Raw genomic sequence first — 15,395 nt, forward strand, 5'->3', positions numbered from 1 at the left:
GAAACCCCCCCACCGCTCGGCCGCATTTCACTCAACTAGTCCACCCAATCTCCATCGCCAGCTCCTTCTCCCCCGGATCCACAACAGAACCATCTCCGGCACCGGCGTGCTCACCCCGGTCGTGTGCCCGCTCTTCGTCATCAAGCCTACCTCCAGTGCCGTTACCAACATGCGGCTTCCCTTACCTCCCCTTCTTTGTTTGCTCACGAGCCACCCTCGAGCATATCGATCCTGTAACCCATGCCTCTCCTGTGGTCTAGATGGGTTTGCATTAAGAAGCCTGTTGGTACTGCTCTCCGTCACGGTGAGGCATATTTCCTCGCAATCCCTCCTCCTATTTCGTTCCATATGTTCCCAAATTGGCTATAAAATGAAGGAGAGCGTATATATGTTCATTATCTGCCTTCCTAACTGGTACATATAAGCTATATTTGTTCCAATAAGTTACTGTCGATTTACAAATCGCAGGCACCCGAGTCACACAAACTTAACAAATTAGCTGTACATTATCCAAATTATTGCATGACATGTTTAGGCAGCTTCATTGCAGTTGTTAGTTTTATGCTTATCCTCCTTTCCTCAGTTTCGCATGTGTTCTCTGTAGATGCCCAGTAGCAGCGACATCACTCATGCTTCAGGCGATGTATCTTCATCTGATTCCGACAACCTAGGTCTTCAGCAGATTGTGAGGGATCAAGTAATCTTGAACGGGATAGAGCTGCAGTAGTTACCCTTCTGGTCAGGACACGGAGGAACGCTCCAAGGAAGCCCACACACCAGCCTAAATGTCTATATAAAGTAACCGATATCAATTTAAAGTCTTGGGCTCCAATTAAACCAGATAATGCACGCACGAGGTTCAGGAGTGTGTGTTGATTTGTTGGTAGGGAAAGGCTCAACATTAATCTGCCAAGGTTTCGGAAGGCTGACACAGAAACGCGGCGAAGGATAGTCCAGGAGATTATTGATCACTTCAACGTTCTAGAGTAGTGGAGAATGTAGGTGGAATACGCTGCACTGAAGAAGGGTAGGGATGCTTGGAGAAACTTGAAGCACGTGCTGTACAAGAAGTACTTGAGTGAAGGCAAGGACCCAATCCCCGCATACCCCCAAATTACAAAGGCAGCCTGGGCAGAATTCAAAAGGGTCAGGGCAACTAAAGAGTTTGCTGAGAAGAGTTTCAAGTAATCGGAACTTCAGAAGAAGAACATACACCCCACCATATGGGTGCGGCGGGATACTACGGCATGAAGCCGATATGGGACTAGGAGGACAAAGAAGCAGTAGCGGCGGGTGGGCAACCGACCTTTTGTGAAATCAGGGGCGAACACACCAGAGACTACTTGCGGGCACGTGCAAAGAGGCGTGATGACGGAACTTATTACTTTGAAAAATCACGTGACGAAGAACTGTATCAAGTGATGTTAGAGGCTTCCAAGATCCCTGGAAGGTTCTTCAGGAACTCAGGGCCATGTGAGATTCTGTCCGATGCTCTAGAAACAAGAGAGCTAGAATCTGGCCGTGCAAGGGGTATAGGTGTTAATGTCCCGCACAAGAGGGCTTTCACAATCAGCAAAGAAGAGAGGCTCATGATGAAAAAAGCGAGGAGTGAAATGAAGCAGAATGAATTGTATGAAAGGTTGAGGAAGGACATGTATCCGTCTGTTCGAAAGGATATTGAGGAGTCAATGATGATGCAGAAGACTCTAACACTGATAGATAGCCAACAAATGGGAGGGGAGGTGGGCATGGACGATGCTTCTTATTGCGCGACAACACAACACAAGAGTAGCTGTGCATTAGCTGACCCTAGCGACACTGAGACTGCAACTGCTCATGATGATGCTATATCTGATCTATCTGGAATGAAAGACACACAGAAGGGCATGCTTACACATTATGAAGGTACATTAAAAGGTACAACAGCCTGGGTTTGCCCACCCTTCTTGGAAGAGGGCCTCTTGTTGGACAATGTGCCATTGAAGCCGGGCTGTGTGAAGTGCTACGTGACTAAAGTAAAGCCTGGATTCAATGAATTTGCCCTGAAGAATGTCCTAGGAGACTTTGACGAGCAAAGGACCTTGGGAGAACACTGTTACATCACATCCAGTGGCCACGAAAGGAAATAGAGTTCATTGATGAGATCCCTGAAGCCCCGCCAAGAGCAACAAATGTTGCCCCTCTACTGGTGCATGCTTCCCCCAAAGAACCTAATACTCGTAATCTGACGACTGATGCATCAACCTATGATCAGCCGACCCGACTTTGTGCCGTACAGGCCATGCCATCCTCCGCCCCAGAGCAGCCAGTGGCAAGGCCTACAACTGCTGAAGACGCACCACTGGTTCAGATGCCGGCCACGGAAGCAGCGGGGGGAGACCCAGCTGCAGCACATGCTCAACAGACCAACCTGGTGGAACGGACTGCTAAGGAGTCTGATGCTTCGGAACCGCCCTCTAAGAAGTCTGTAGGTCCAGAACCGACTGCTCATTAGTCCGCCGGTCCGCAGTCGCATGACCAGCATACCAATGCGTCAGCACTTGCTGCTCAGCAAACCAACGCATTGGCACGACCTCCTCAACACATCGACAAGTTGGCACCACCTATGCAGAAACTTGACATAGTTTCAACGCATGGTCACCAGTCCGATGCCTCTGCTCCTGCAGCCTAGCAGTCCATCACAGTAGCACCACCAGCTCAGCGGTCCGACATAGATAAACTGTCTACTAAGCAGTCCGTCGAAGCTTCACCATATGCTCGGTAGTCTACCTTGTAGCCAACTAGATGTTCTGCCAGAAATGCTTCAAGTACCAAGAAGGAAGCAGCCAAAAAGGCTGCACCCGCGAGGAAGCACGGCGGGAGAGCGAAGAGGAAAGAGAACGATTGCCTCTTACCTAAAGTACTCATTACCCAGAACCAAATTAACAGCAGGTTGTTCGAATCGGGGAGTAATATTTTTTTTGATGGCATGGATGATGAAGAAGTAGATTTGTTGCTAGCTAAAAGTAAAGTAGACGCACTTCAAGCACGCAATTACGTCCATGGCCAGCCATTTCTTGTTGGCGAATATTTTGATGAGTGCAGCTACTATTACCGCGAGTTACATGAATATTGCATGGATCTAATGTCAGCATGTCATCATGGTTTGCTAGTCCACTACAACAGAGATCATTTCCGACACGATGCTAGTTCCATCAATGTGAGTTTCTAGGACTTACATCTCTTTGTCAACTTCAACGAGCTCGATGCCACATTTGTTAGATGCCTAATTTTGTAAGTACTTAACAAACTCTGATCAACTTCTCCATACAAGGCTGTAAATGATAAATAGCCAACTGCATTTTATTCCTCTCAGGGGATTGAACGCGCATAGAAGAAAAAGGGAGAGTGTGTATTTCATAGATCCTGCATTAGCAAATGGCACAACATTAGATGGTAAGAACCTACGGGACTTGGCCATTAACATGGGCGTCCGTCTCTTCAAAAACACGTCCCATGCAGAATCATTTCTCTAGACATATCATGAATGGTAAGTCAAGTAAACTATTACGCATACCCTGATTTTCTTTCAGATTTCGACATGATTCATAAGTTCATGGCTTTCTTAATTTGTAGCGATCACTGGATATTAGTAATCATTGTTCCAAACATGAACACAGTTTACTACATGGATTCTCTCAAACAGTGAACAATGCTCAGGATCTGAGTCATATTCAGCAATTCATGGATAGGTGTTGAAATCTATGATGTTGAAATTAATTTGCATTCATGTCTGGTTCAATAATTGATGTTGTCAAAATTCATCTTCATTTGCAGTGTGCTCACATTGTGGAAAACTAAACCAGGGAACCTGTTCAAGAGGGAACTAGCTCTGCAGCACGAGATCGTTTCTCCGGTAACACACCAAAATCCGTTATATTCGGAAAATTTATCCAATAGTCTACAAATACCTTTTCTTGCGCTAGTCAAATGTTCAAGCTTCTAAATAAACCTATTTCTATTTTTGTCCAAAGAAAAAATAATACATCTAACACCGGTTAGGTTGTTCCTAACAGGAAAAATACATGACTAATTCTGTACAAAAAAATTTAGTGTCCTCAGGAAGAAGTAGGGACCAACTTTTGTGGATACTATGTTTGCAGACACATGATCTCCATCTGCAAATCTGCTGATTGTTGTGACGATCCTCGCGAATTAGTACCAGTAAGTCTATCTTAATTAATATATTCTACCCCACTCATATGACACATTCTGATCTTAAAAACACTGCAGCTCATCTTAGAACCGAGGTCCCCTAAACCGCTCCCGGCTAGTGAATTAATGATGGTTCGGAGATTTATCACCGACTTCTTGCTGAATCATTACATCAATCCCACTGGTGATAATGAAGATTTCAGCATGCGTTTTCCTAAAACATTGAGTAAGTGTTAGCCGCTAAACATACATGCATGGATCCATTGTTTTCCATCTGATGAGGTTTTCATATTTCGCACACTATGATTAATTATGTAATGCATATATGTGTGGACAAATCATTAGAATTTAGCTACCGTATGTTCAACTGCAATTGTTGCAAAATCTGATGAATGTTCTTCATGTGGACACTATTTGTTCAATTGAATATTGTGGCGAATTTGCTGTTTGCATGCCGATTCAAAATGGGATATTTTTGTTTTAACCTGGCAATTGGTCCGCACATGGTTCAACTAAATGAGTGTGTGCGATCCACATCGAAAAGTATACGTCAATCATAACGGAACCCTCGGTGATACACAGCAGATCGCAAACGATTTGCAGTGCTACTACGTGTGCGTAGGGCTCCGAAACCATTTGTAATTTCACGGTTACACACATGAAAGCTTGGAGTAAACCTTGCCCAATGTAAAATACAATCCCAGTCGCAATTTTTTCAGGAAACGGGTGGGATCCCAAACGAAAAGCACACATCACTGTTGCCGCTACCGTCGGTGATACACCACAAATCATAAATGGTCTGCAGCACTTGTATGCATGCGAAGGGGCTCCTGAACCGTTTGTGATAGAACATTATCGCACATGATAATTGTTGGGAAATGTGTACGATGGAATCTTGCATGACAGACAGGTTCCGTAGAAAAACACGTGTGCGATGGGGCACATATCGCACACAGTCCACATGTTGGCCCGTGTGCCTTACATATTGTTTCCCAAACGGTTCATTACGACACACCATTTGGTTTCACTGCGTCATTAAAAACGTTTAATCACCAATCCCACACGTGCGAAAGAATTTAGTGTGTGCTACATCGCACACAATTACACTTTGCAAGGCCTCTGGATCATGGCTCCATATCCCCGATGGTTCCTAGGTCATGTGGGAAGGACCCCCTATCGCCCACACTCACTTGGTGACGGTTCCAAATGTCGTCGCGGAAAGGGGTTAAAAACCATGTGTATATCACCAACGCGTACCAGTGTATGGCAGTGTATGGGATCATCTCGATGGGTACGGATGGGAGTGTTTCGGTGGGACTAAGATGGTCATTTAGTGTTTTGGATAGGATGGAAGTGGTGAAGTATTTGAGGGTTTTTGGAGCAATATCACCAAGCACTTGACAAATTGAGTCATGATCGAAACTGTCGGTGCACTAAAACATGGGTGTCTTAGTACCCTGACTTGTGTACAGGTAGTTGTAGCCTTCCCGATGGCAATGCTTGCCGAAGGACTACTGTAGAAAAGATACCAACATACAAGACCATGAAGAAGGCCTCCTAGAAGGTCATCTTCGAAGTACTACGTTAGTACTAAAGGACAAGATTCCAATTCCCGACAAGCCAATACCTGACAAGCTCCTTGCCAGGAAGTATCCCCTTCTTGATTTTCGACCACTCCACCTCCACCTCATCGGCCAGTTGATTGCTTGGCAAGATTAGAGTCGAGCAAACAAGCGGCTTGAGGAGCATCAAAAGGACGTGTGTCAGCACACTACATAAAGGTCAATTTTATTGACACGCGTATAGTGGACGTATCAAGACGATGGGCTCGGCCGAGACAACGACACGGAAGGAGGGATGCCTTTCGCCAAAGTATCGTTATCAGCTCACAATGCATTAAAATGCCCTTGTCCTAGTCCGACAGGATTAGGTTGGGTAGCAACGAGGCCACTATTACGTGAGAGGTAATGACCATGTTGCCACTGTGGTGACCCCTTTTCGTCTAGAAAAGGAGGCCCATGGCTACCTTGGCATGGGTCGACACTTTGCTCACCCTTACACAATAGTTGTGATACGTCTCCATCATATATACCTTTTCAAACTTTTTTGTCCTTGTTTTCGACTCTAATTTGCATGATTTGAATGGAACTAACCCGGACTGACTCTGTTTTTAGCCAATTACAATGATGTTATTTTTGTGCAGAAATAAACATGCTCGGATTGACCTGAAAATTTACAGAGAATATTTCCAGAATATATAAAAAATAATGGCAGGAAAACATACCAGAGGGGGGGCCACCCAGGAGCCACAAGCCCTGGGGCGCGCCTACCCCCCAAGGGGGCGCCCCTGGCTTGTGGGCCCCCTAGACCGTCTACAACCCTAACTCCAACTCCATATATACCTATTCGTGGAGAAAAAAATCAGAGAGAAGATTCATCGCATTTTATGATACGGAGCCCCCGCCACCTCCTGTTCTTCATCGGGAGGGCTGGTCTGGAGTCCGTTCGGGGCTCCGGAGGGTGCAATCCGTCGCCATCGTGATCATCAACCTTGTTCCATCACCAATTTCATGATGCTCACCACCGTGAGTGAGTAATTCCATCATAGGCTTGCTGGACGGTGATGGATTGGATGAGATTTAACATGTAATTGAGTCAGTTTTGTTAGGGTTTGATCCCTAGTATCCACTATGTTCTGATATTGATGTTGCTATGACTTTGCTGTGCTTAATGCTTGTCACTAGGGCCCGAGTGCCATGATTTAAGATCTGAACCTATTATGTTTTCATGAATATATGTGTGTTCTTGGTCCTATCTTGCAAGTTGTAGACACCTATTATGAGTTATGATCCGCATACCCCAAGGAAACAATAATTGGGATTCTTTCCAGTGATTACCGTAGTTTGAGGAGTTCATGTATTCACTAAGTGCTAATGCTTTTTTCCGGTTCTCTATTAAAAGGAGACCTTAATATCCCTTAGTTTTCATTAGGACCCTGATGCCACAGGAGGGTAGGACAAAAGATGTCATGCAAGTTCTTTTCTATAAGCACGTATGACTATATGCGGAATACATGTCTATATTATATTGATGAATTGGAGCTAGTTCCGTGTCACCCAAAGTTATGACTACTACATGATGAATATCATCCAACACAATTATCATTGCCGATCCAATGCCTACGAGCTTTTCACCTACTTATCTTTGCCAAGTTACTTTCATTGCTACTAATGTTACAATTACTATGAAACTGCTACTGTTACTATTGCCACTGTTACCGTCACTATCATACTACTTTGCTACTAAACACTTTGTTGCAGATATTAAGTCTTTCAGGTGTGGTTGAATTGACAACTCAACTGCTAATACTCATGAATATTATTTGGCTCCCCTTCTTTTGAATCGATAAATTTGGTTTAATACTCTACCCTCGAAAACTATTGCGATCCTCTATACTTGTGCTTTATCAAGACCTTTTTCTGGCGGCGTTGCCTGGGAGCATAGATCTATTTGCTGAGTCACTTGAGATTTAAATCTATTGATCACTATGAGGAATCTTAAGATACCAGAACCAAGATTTTTTCCCTCTACTATGAGGGTAGGTAATGAACTACCACCTAGCTCTTCACTTGATTCACCTTCTATTTTGTGTAAGCTTGCAACACCAACGCCTGCTATTAATTCTGATATGTCACAAGTTATTGATGATGCTACTTTTGCTATGAATGATGCTTATGATCATACTAGTAATTTGCTAGATAAGACTGTGCCACTTGGTGAATTTCTTGATGAACAACTTCCACTACCGCAGGATGCTACTAATGTGACACAACGATCAGAGACCCTTTGACGAAACTGCGTGCGATGCATTAATCACAAACGGTGATGTAAAAAACCCGTCAGAAAAGGTGCAAAACGTTTACGATGGATGATACATCAAACACAGTTCAGATTTTAGTTGCGTGTGCGATGAGGGGCATATGGTTCACTACAAGAAACCTGTTAATCCATGATGGATTTCTGATGACGTTCCCGCAAACCGTCATGGAAACCGTCACTAATTACCAAAGGGCGAATGGGCCTCAAAATGACAACTCGTTTACTACGAACATCGAGGGACCATCACAGATTGATCAACCGGGCCTAGTCGGGCCTAGCCTCTTTTTCTTTATGTACCATTTGGACTGTCATGGATGGCTCTTGTGTTTCGTGTAGTAGTATGTCTTTTTGTTTGACCCACGTGTTAATCGGATGCAATCAGCATTACACATACATAAAAATAGAGAGCGAAACTGAGAGCGCGCGACGGCGCGAGGAGGAAGATTTCAATTCTCCAAAGTGAGGGGTCAAAAATTTGGAGCCAGCCCATTTAACTACAGAGTCCACATCCACACTAGCCTAACCCTAAATATCCTTCTCCGATCTCCTCCCGTCCCCAACTATTAGCCGCCGCCGCTCCACCTATCGTCCCCGCGCTTCTCCATGTCGTTGCCGGCGGCGCCAGCGCTGAACCACCCCGCATCGGAGCCCTGCCCTACTACCCCACGCCATGCCCCTCCCCATTCAGACCACCCCCTTGAGCTACGGCGGCCCGGTCCTACCCCTGAGCCATGGCGGCAGTGGCGGCGGCTGGACAAAGTGCCGGATTTGTAAGTCCCCGAGGTCACCGGCTACGGGGGTGCTGGATTTGGAAGTCCCTTAGGTTGCCGGCGGCGGGAACGGATCCATCTCCATCCGGCGGCGAGCGAAGGCGAGTTACAGGAGGTGGCTACAGTGCCCTGGATCCAGAGTAGATGGACGGCCCTTGTGGCCGGGTCCAATTGTCCGCCAGCCACGCCGACGTTAGTCCCCTCATCATCGCGGCCGTCTTCTCCATCCATGGCGCGCGTCTCCTCAAGGCAATGCTGTGGAGGTAATATTTCACCGAAGGTAATATTGTGACGTAGTGTAGCTAGTAAAATAAAGTTCATTCAGAGTTTGCTTTTAAAACATCTGATTTAGAGGCTAAAGCAGAGGAGAAATAGCTAAGTCAGCTAGCTTAGACAAACAGAGGAGAATCCTTTGTGTTTCATATTCTTAGAGCAAGTCAGCTGAAACTCTGAAAACTTAGGGTGGACATTGGCGAGTGCATTCTTATTTGTTCTTTTCCTGATAGTTTTTTGTAACAAAATAATACTAATCTGGAAACAACCAAACAGTACACTTAAGGGATACATTTTCCATAGCCCACTGATTCATCTACCCGATCTATACATATAAACCAGACATTTTTTGTGACTGCATACGTCTATACTCAATAGTAATATTTTCCCCATCCTCGTTGATTTGTAAAGGGAGAGCACATAAATATTTTGCAGAGGCGCACTATGCATCTGATAAATAAGCAAAATTATGATTTTAAAAAGGCAATGTAAAAATATCCTCTAGAGAAAATGTTAGTGTATAGCTATGGCGTGTTTTAGTTTGTACTGATAATCTGTTACCACGTCTAAAATTGCCTCATAGACATTCTTTTGTTTTTACTGATATGTATTGTTATCGTATAAAAAGGGATCTTTTGCTGTTGTTGAAAGCAAGGTATTACTAACTGACAAGTTCCATCGATTGTGTGTCTCCTCAAGACAATGTTCATAAAGTCGCTGCTTCTGCCAACTTCTGCCTTGCCGCTGCATGGAGTCGCCTCGCCGCCGCCATAGCCGCCCATTGTCACTTTCCAGCAAGGTAACTTATTCCCAACCCATGCTCTCGTGCTGTTGCTTGTCATGGTCGACCTGTCTGCTGGGCGCTTTCTTGCTATTACCATAATACATGTGTGCTTGCTGCTGCCATACTACTTGTGTGCTTGCTGCTGCTGTACTACGTGTGTGCTTGCTGGGTGCTTTGTTGCGTGCTTGTGTGATTGATTTTCTTCCTTTTGCAGGTGCACACACGCACCCAACATCCATCCATCCCTAGGGGAGATCAGCATGTGAACAACCACGGCCATTTCTCTTGGCCAGCACAAGCAGTGCCATCGGCAGTCAAGACAAGCAGCCAACAACTGGAGAAAGTCCTGAATCTGGTTAAGAGTTTTCTTGTTGGTACATTTTTTTGACTTATATTTGTTGTTTAAGGTTCAATAACACTGAAATAACACATGTGTGCGTAAAAGATATGTCTGCAGAAGAAGACAAGCTGTGTGGTAGTTCACGTTTTTGACTTATAAACAGTACATCTCCCACCTGATCGATGCCGATGCCACAGTCCTCGAGCAGAACAGGGTGAGCTTCATACCGTTCCATTCTTGATGTGAATTATTCAGGCTGTAGATTTTGAGCTGTTCAAGATGTGGACTGTTGTGTGGCTCCAGTAAAATTATAACTGTACAGATATTTTTGTGTGCATAAAATCTGCATTGTACAATCTCCCTGATGTTATGCATTTTATTGATACTCCACTGGAGTTGCTATCTCTTGGTGTTCATGGGTTCTGAGTCTGACAGTACAGATTTTGAATTTTTCATGTAATAACAAGTAATACGCTTAGTACTCCACAATTAAACTATTAGTGCGGGAGGTCTCTTAGTGAAACTGTATCATATTCTGTGTTAATATTTTGCATGCCATTTGAAGTTCACTTGGCAAGCAAGTATTGTTTAGTACTGTATTTGTTGGTGCTTTGAGATGAAATTGCAGCATAAACATCGAGTTAGATGAAAAATCCTTCGGTGCTGATTCCGATTTAAACATTGAGTTAATATATTCTGTACAAGCCTATGTTTATGCCCAATTTGTGTTAATTATCTTGAAGTTAGTCTATCACTTCTTTACTAACATTCTTGTTTGTTAAGGAATGGTGTGGTACAGTGTCTAATTTTCAGCTGATCGCTTGTATAGAAAATTTTAATCCAGAAAAACCAAGTACTTGTATAGGCACGCACAGCTTCCTCTCACTAAAAAAACTAAGTGCTTGTCTCTCTCGCTTTTGTTCACATTTCTTTTAGAGTACAGAAATGTTTGATCCAGATAAACTAAATACATGTACAGGCACACAACTTCCTCTCACATAAAAAACTAAGTGCTTGTCTCTCTCACTTTTGTTCACATTTCTTTTAGAGTACAAAAATGTTTATCCAGATAAACTACATACCTGTACAGGCACACAACTTCCTCTCACAAAAAAAACTAAGTACTTGTCTGTATCATGTTTGTTTGCATTCTTCTTTGAGAAATCTCATGTTTGTTTGCTAGGAGAGAAAATAGACAGCTCCCAGTCTGGTTATCCCCACACACTTACTGTTTGTTCGGTCCAGAACCAATGGCTGAACCAACTGCTGCACTTTTAGTTCTGTGATGTGTGTTTGTTACTTGTCACTTGTAGGCTAACTTGATTATACTTTCATTTGACACACTTTTCTTTGGAGTAGTTATGCTTGTTTTCACGTGTGTTGCCCACATTTACGTGGTACCTTAGTATAGTAGTGGTGTGCCCACAGGTGATTGCTTGGAAAATCAACTAATATTACTATTTGGATTCATTTGGGAGCTTGCTTTTATAACATATTATAATTTTGAATGTGTTTTGATTCTACACAGATTTGGTAGTTAATCCATGTTACTGGAGATTGAAGTTTTTTAGCAGGAATTACTTGGCTTCGGATAGCTGCCTTCAATCGTTGCTGTCGTTGGAGATTAAAATATGTTAGCAGTGCATTTTCTTTTAAGTCATGTAACTCACTCTTTAAAAAAACTTATAGTGCTTTCTAGATATGCTCGTGATGTTTTGATATTAGCTTTGCTTTTTCAAATCAGATTAGATTGTTGGAAATCTGTATTGTCATGTAAACTATTGCTATTTTTGAAGGAATGTAGTTTGGTTGTCTTGTTGTAAATTGTGTTGTATCGAGAAAATAGGCTGTACAAAAAATGGGGCTAATGGGTTGGACTAAACAAACAGGGAAGGACAAAGATAAACAGCTAATCGGTTGGATTGTACACCAAAATTATTGGGCAAATCCCTAATTGGGCTAGTTACAACATGGGCCATGTTCATCTCCACGTCAGATCCACGTAGACGGCTTGTTTGGTCCACTGTTGCATTCACGTCATGTAAATTGGTGATGGTTTGTTCCGTCACAACCTAGTTTGGGCTTGGCGGGCCTGGTGTAGATCCATGATGGACAAGAGCCGTCATGGCAGGTAGGAGGTAAAATTATGACGCAATATACATGAGGGATTTCAATTTCGTCATGGATTTGGACGCATGACATATTTTGGCTGATCTATGACGAACAAGGACTATCATGTATTAACAAGTTTCTTGTAGTGGTTGATCTATACGAACTATTTGCAATGAGACAGAGCAACAGAAATGGGCAGCCAAATCAAGGTGTGTGCAATATACATCATACAGTTCACTTCGATGAACCGTTTGCGATGATGGAGGTGAACTCAAACGATTCGGCATAACAAGATGTGTGTGATACCCGGCAAACAGGTCAGTAATCAGAATTGTGTGCGATCATTATAGACATCCCATACGGTCTTTTTTTGTGAATTGTGTGCTTGTCAGGGCACACAGTTCAACAAACCAACCTGCGGGCGATAATGTAGAAGATCTCTATCGAATACATATTACTAACCGTCTGCGATGAGATTGACAGGATAAACAGAGATATATACAATATGCTTAATTTAGTCCTTCTTCTTCTTGTTGTTGTTGCATGGCCCCGTGACATCGTCTTGGCAAGGACACTTCCTACCGCTAACCATTGGCTTTTCATCGCCTCCGCCGTCATCATCGTCGTTGTAGTCGTCGTCGTCCTGCTCCTCGTTCGACCATTCCTCCTCATCATCATCGTCATCCTCTTCTTCATTCTTCGATGGCTCCTCGTTCATCTGGTTTTCGTCTGACGACTCCGGAGGCGGCATCCCTTCCATGAACCGGATATAATCGAGGTCTGGGCTTGACGCCGGACTCATGGAAGACGAGCGGGATGATTCCGATGTTGACTTATCATCGGGCGCCAGACTGCTGGCCGAACGGTTGTCCTTGCTGTTGCTCGACATGGCTGTAGAGTGTGTGCCAGTGTGTAGCGCGGCCTGCCAGGGATGATGAAGATGGTGGACACTTAAGCACGCAGGGTATGCAGAGAAGAGGAACTGCCAATTGAAGCAGGGGGGTTTGCATGGGGGGGGATTTAAGTGGGGGTTGACGTATTATCTAACCCCTGATATAATCAACCACAATTATTTGTACCCGATCACTCCAAATTCCCGGGGTTGCGCAAGACTCCTATTGGCTATTTGGCTGATTTCCTTTTTCAGGACAAAAAGAAGGAACGAGTTTTGGGATTATGCACCGGTACCGGTACGAATGGAGTAGGATAGTTGGTAAGCAATACATTGAGCTCTTCCTATTGATAAAGCCAGTAATAATCATACTAGAAAGGAAAAGAAAAGAAGGCAAAGAAAAATATCTGCACGAATCTTCGCTTAACAGGAATGGCATAGGACCTAGATGTGCGTTACTTAGAGCACATCTAGATGTGCTTTAGCAATACTGTCAAGCAAAACCCCTAACCATCATTGCAAACAGCGCATAGAATATGGCTAATGCGACAACCACAACTACACATGCTAGTTCCTTCTTGTCTCTTGCTTTCATCTGTTGCCTGTGATTGATTCTTTCTTGCTTCATCGTAGCGATTGTCCATTCCAGATCAACCAGTTTCTTCTTCAGCTTTACGTTATCTTCTGCAAGCTTGGTGATAACACTCCGAGCCCTGGCATGCCATTCTTCATCTAGCCAGTTAACAACGGCACAAGCTCATATCCCTGCCAATGTTAAATAGTATTCTGGATGAGCGGTGGCGTTAACTCAAGTAAAATGATGAACTTAATTAGCACTAACCTCTAAGGGGCAAATGAGAAACCGTCTGCCAATGTCGAATCCCTCCATGCATACATGTCGAGCGGGAGTGTGCCCGTGCACACAACTCAACTTTTGGTACTTCTCAGTGGCGCAAAACTCGGAGTCAAACTCGTGTTGCGGGAGTGTGGAGTCAAGCTCCGGATCCGGTGGCAGATTGCTTTCCTTGGGGGGGGGGGGGATCAGGACGGATTCAGCAAGAAGCTATACTTTGGACATGCTAAAAAAGATCGAGATAGATTGGAACCTGACAGGACGATTCAGGTCCGTAGTACACCTGCCTTTTGATGACCTTAGGCAAGTGCTCGGCGGCGACCGCCGTCGGGGCGGCGAACAGATATACGAGCAGGCCCAGCCACACCGAAACCATCAGCACCACTCGTCCGCATTCCCCCAATGTCAGCGCCATGCGAGGGAATTTGGAGGCTATGTAGGGATTTGGGGGAAATGCGGAAACTGTGGTGATAAGCTAACGGTCGGGAACTACTAATGGCACTATATATATGTTGTATACGACACACTATTTGTACATGTCGTTTGCGTTAGGTATTACAACGTCACACATGATTTCCGCACCAAACCGTGTGAGAAGACAACATAGGTTAGACACGGTTGCCGTTACATAACCGTATGTGATGTACTACCCTGTCCATATAATTGAGTTACGGTAAGATACCATGTACACAGCCGCTCCGCGGATATCCGTACAAAAAACAGCCGCTCTGCATATAGAGATGGCGGCCTAGGCAGCGGCTACCGGAGAAGAAGTCAATCCTCGGTCGGTGGGCGGTGGCGGCGTCATAGGAGGTCAATCCTCGGTCCGCGACGGGAGATAGGAGGAGCTCAACCATCGAGGTTGGCGGCGGCGTGATTCGAGCACATCCATCACGGTCGATGGTGGGATAGTGGAGGTCGAACTTCAGGCGGCATCCGCACTAAGCTTTGCTCCTCGACCCTGCTGTCTCGGCGTGCCGCCGCATCGCGCTTGTCTGTCTGCTGGGTGGAGGTCGCCGCGTGGCTAATTAATTAAGGTATTCTTTTAGTGAGTGGCTAAATTAAGGTATTCAATTCCTAAGTGTAGTGTTGTAACTACTACTCTGCCTGTAAATTGACTGGCCATTAATTTTTGTCATTGCATGTCTGGATAACAACATGGAGCGCCCTCAGTAATTATTAAAATAAAACCTTGTGATTTATGCACGCATCTCTGGGCAGTAGTTAATCCATGTATTAATGTTGTTGTTTTGTTTTTAATTACCATACGTGTGCTGCAGATGGAACGATCTCGATGG

The 15,395-nt window shown here is 44.4% G+C and overlaps 1 long non-coding RNA gene across 2 annotated transcripts; it reads left to right on the plus strand.

Annotated features, from left to right (window-relative positions):
• Window positions 1–8,565: 8,565 nt before the first annotated feature.
• On the plus strand, window positions 8,566–12,064 carry LOC125532240. 2 transcript variants are annotated; one of them, XR_007293908.1, is made up of 4 exons: window positions 8,566–9,106; window positions 9,816–9,915; window positions 10,115–10,454; window positions 11,769–12,064. It is a non-coding gene; the product is annotated as an uncharacterized LOC125532240 (long non-coding RNA). The 2 variants fall into 2 exon arrangements; XR_007293907.1 differs by having other exon boundaries at window positions 8,568–9,915.
• The last annotated feature ends 3,331 nt before the right edge of the window (window positions 12,065–15,395 follow it).

Source organism: Triticum urartu, unplaced genomic scaffold, assembly GCF_003073215.2.
Source record: "Triticum urartu cultivar G1812 unplaced genomic scaffold, Tu2.1 TuUngrouped_contig_9470, whole genome shotgun sequence".
Taxonomy (NCBI): Eukaryota; Viridiplantae; Streptophyta; class Magnoliopsida; order Poales; family Poaceae; genus Triticum; species Triticum urartu.